Raw genomic sequence first — 3,785 nt, 5'->3', positions numbered from 1 at the left:
CCCTCGCTCCAGCCGAGGTCCTGGCTTGACTAAACCCCGACGCCACCCCCATGCACAAGCCCAACTCCGAGATTCCTAAGCAACCGCAATCCGGAGCTGGCGCAGGAGCAGGACCGAGGTCGCTGGTGAGGGGCCGAAGGGCCGACAAATAAAAAAAACACAACAGCCCTAGCGGATGCAACTCAACATGCCCGGCAGAGGAAGCTTGCCAGCCCCCCTCTACGGTTCTCAAACCTTGGAGGGCGGGCGCGGGAACTTGAACTCGCGCGAACTTGGGAGGCCTCCCAGCCGGCTACCTGGGCCGCAGCGCGCCCCCCGCGGCCTCGCCGCGCGCCAGCCAGGAGCGCGCGCCAGCCCCGGGAGCGCGCGCGCCGGCGCACCAGCTCCAGCAGCTCTGGCAGCCCTGGCAGCCCGTCTCCCGGGAAACACCAATCAGACGCCCGCTTCAGGAAAGGGCCGCCAGCAGCCACAGCTGCAGGAGGACTCTGGCTGTTGGCGGTCACCGGGAGGCGTCGTGCTGCCCGGCGGCAAGTCGGCCGCCTTCGCCGCTGCCACTGCCTAGCTCAGCCAGTCACCAGAGTCCGCTGTCTCCTCTGTGCACCGCCCACGCCAAGCACCTTGCAATGCGACTGCTAAGCCTGGCTATTTTTAGATCTCAAAGAATGCGTCGTGCGGGAGCTCAGCTAAACCTCAGTCAAACCACCAAACACAGTGATGTGCTTCTCTTTGAACAAATATGGCTCTGAACTCCATATTTCCCTGAATAAAGTCGATTATCTTCACTTTTTAAAGTCCTACCCCCTGTGGTCTGGCAGTTGGCTGCAAAGCGGAAAACCACATGCTCCCACCTCAAAGATGGTCATCACCTTTCTAAGGAAGTGCACTAACTCTCCCGGCCCTGATTGAGGGCAAGCAGACATTCTTTAGGAGCAATCATAACTATATACTTTTCATTTCCATTCACCTTCTTTAGAATTAATTCCACTATAAAGTCGAACGATTCCCAAAAGGGGTGAAATAGGTTCTCTAAGCAGATGAGAATGAAGGCTTCTACTGATTTCTGTTCTAGGTTAACTTGTGCTAAGAAACCGATGAACACAGAAACAGGACAACAAAGCCATCCATTAAAATCTGGAGACACTGAAGAACAACCTTACATGCCCCGTCACTGTTTAGCTGTCTCGAAATACTAACATTAAAACAATTGGGCCAGTATTATAGATGTCTTCTTCCTCATTAACTTCTAAAGGACACCTTGTCTCTGTTGCCCATCTCACCACCTCCACCCCCAGCATCCATCCAAATGCAACATCATATATAAGGTGTGTTTTACTTACCCTAACTTATTAGGGAAAAGCTAAGTCATAGCAAGACAGAGTGGGAAAAGGTATGAATAATGGCATTTCCAGAGGTACAGACACATAGAAAAAAAAAAACAACTAGATATACAGTTACACACTTTTTCATACATTTTCTAGCTATATTAGAAAATAAAACCTTTGGCTTTATCTCTCCATTTCTAAAAATTCAAAATTCTCAAAATGCTAAACTCTCTTGAACCATTTAAATGTAGTCTATAAATAGGAAGAACTTTTAGGAACGTGAAATATACTTATCCTTATCTCTTATTCAAGTGGTTTCTTAATTTTCATCAAAGACTACACAAAATCAAGTTAGAATTCATATTTTTCCAAATAAGGAAATCATTTTAATTTAAAAATTAAACAGAGCACTGGTAGAAATGTACTGTTTAAGACTTCAAGAAAAACCACTTTGAGAAAATAATGCATTTTGAATGTAAATAATGCTTTTATCTCATTACTATGCACACTAATGGTAATTTCACTAAGGGGCTCTGAGACTGGTGGATATATCCACTCACATCCTGCAAGGATATTGCAGGAGTTTTCCTATGTATCTTTTTTTACCTCTACCCAGTTTCCACTTTTGTTGTTGTTTTGGATTTTTCTGTAGGACTGTGTTTTTATGTTATATCCTCTATAATTCTATTATTGAGTGACTTTTCATTTTTAATTTTCTAGTAGAAAGTAGGACAAGGAAAATTAGTTGGTTATATCCCTGTATTTTCTTTCACAGGTGTCATTTTATTGGCCAATTTTTAAGTATTTCATGAAAAGATTCTAGATGTCAAAACCTGCAGTTAACGTTCCTGTTTAGAAATACACAAAATAATACCTTTGACGTTGGCAACTCAGATGTATTATTCAGCAAAACAGCAATTACTCATTGTTTTGCACTTACATGTTAAGAACTATGCGACACTTGGTGACACAATAACAAAATTGCAAAGTCAATTATATTTAAAATAGACATCCCAATAAAACATACACAACCAACTCCTTTTACTCTTTTTGAACTGTTTTGTTTCCTTTTTCTGACTGTTTACAGTTAAATCAATTATGTGAATGTTAAATCTAAGTATAATAACTGATTCACACACATCATGAGAAAAGGAAAGTTAGAAAATGGGGAGGAGGTATAACACAAAGGGAGGTGTATTCCTGAGGGTACCTGAATCCACCTAGGGAGGTGCCAGAATGTTGCATATTTTTTGAAATGTACATCTATGATGTTCTTTTGCAATGTCAATCATAGTGGCAAACTCTGAAAGAGCAGTGTCTGCCAAAATTCCAAGCAAAATTTGGGCTAGATTCATACTAATAATTCTAAGAAGATCTAAAGCAATAAAACCCAAGTAGAGTCAATATCTTTATATCTAAGAAGGGAGGGTTTCAGGTGGAAGTAGTTGTTTGTTTTATTCTATTTTAATTGCACAAAAAGCATTTTTGTAACTTGAACTTCCCAGTAATGAATTCCGCTTCTCAACCCAGCCTGCCTGCAGCCTGAATTGAAGTTCCCATCAGAAAATTAAAATGTTTGTCTGGATAAAACAACTTCTAAATGAATTCTCTATTTCTTTTCGTTTCTTTTTGTATTTTCTGCAATGTAGCCCCTCGCAATGATATTAGTTCTAGTGTGGGAAAATATTATAATTGAGATCTGGTAAGTTATTTGCAGACTTCAAGTTTTTCTTTACACTGTGCTGACATTTAGTACAGCCCTGGTGAGGAAAACAATACTACCATTCATAGCTCTAGACGTAGATTTCAATCGACTTAAGCGGGCACAATGAAACTTGGTCATTCACTGGTTACCCATATTGTGTTCTCAAATTTTCTCTCAGCAAAAGTATAATGACTCAGTATTGTATGGTTGCATAGACAAGGGCTCGGAACAAGAGACACTAGTTTTGTCTGACGGTGTGAGAAAGTCGTGAAGGGGTCTTTTCTTCCAGATGGTGTTAAATTCAGCTGCCTTTTTAACATTGGCCTTGCACAGCAATCTGCTGCTCCGCTTTCACAAAGACTGCGCTTGGTTCCCACTAGTTAACATGCATCCTCACGCAACCTGCAACTTCACTCCGACTGTTTCACAATGCAGCGGTATGCTAAATAAACTTGATCCGGTTTCTGCCAATGTTAAAACTAGCTTTCAAAGAACTACTTAATCGGTATTTACACTTTTTTTGACTTATATGTACATGCCTTTGGAATATTTCAGATTTCAAAGAAATATCACCTTATTATAAGGTCACTGTAGAGATTACCTTGGACATCCTTCAGACCCATGCTCAGATATAGTACCTCTCTCCAACACACACAAATAAAACAAAATGTCAGAAGTTTGATGTGCAATAGAAAAAAGAAAAATTGGGACATGTTGCAGCAGGAAGAGTGGAACAGCAAAAAATAAAATGAAAATAA

The sequence above is a fragment of the Leptonychotes weddellii genome, chromosome 7 (genome assembly GCF_054177405.1).
Source record: "Leptonychotes weddellii isolate Sample4059 chromosome 7, ASM5417740v2, whole genome shotgun sequence".
NCBI lineage: Eukaryota > Metazoa > Chordata > Mammalia > Carnivora > Phocidae > Leptonychotes > Leptonychotes weddellii.
Note: the sequence above shows the minus strand (reverse complement) of the source record.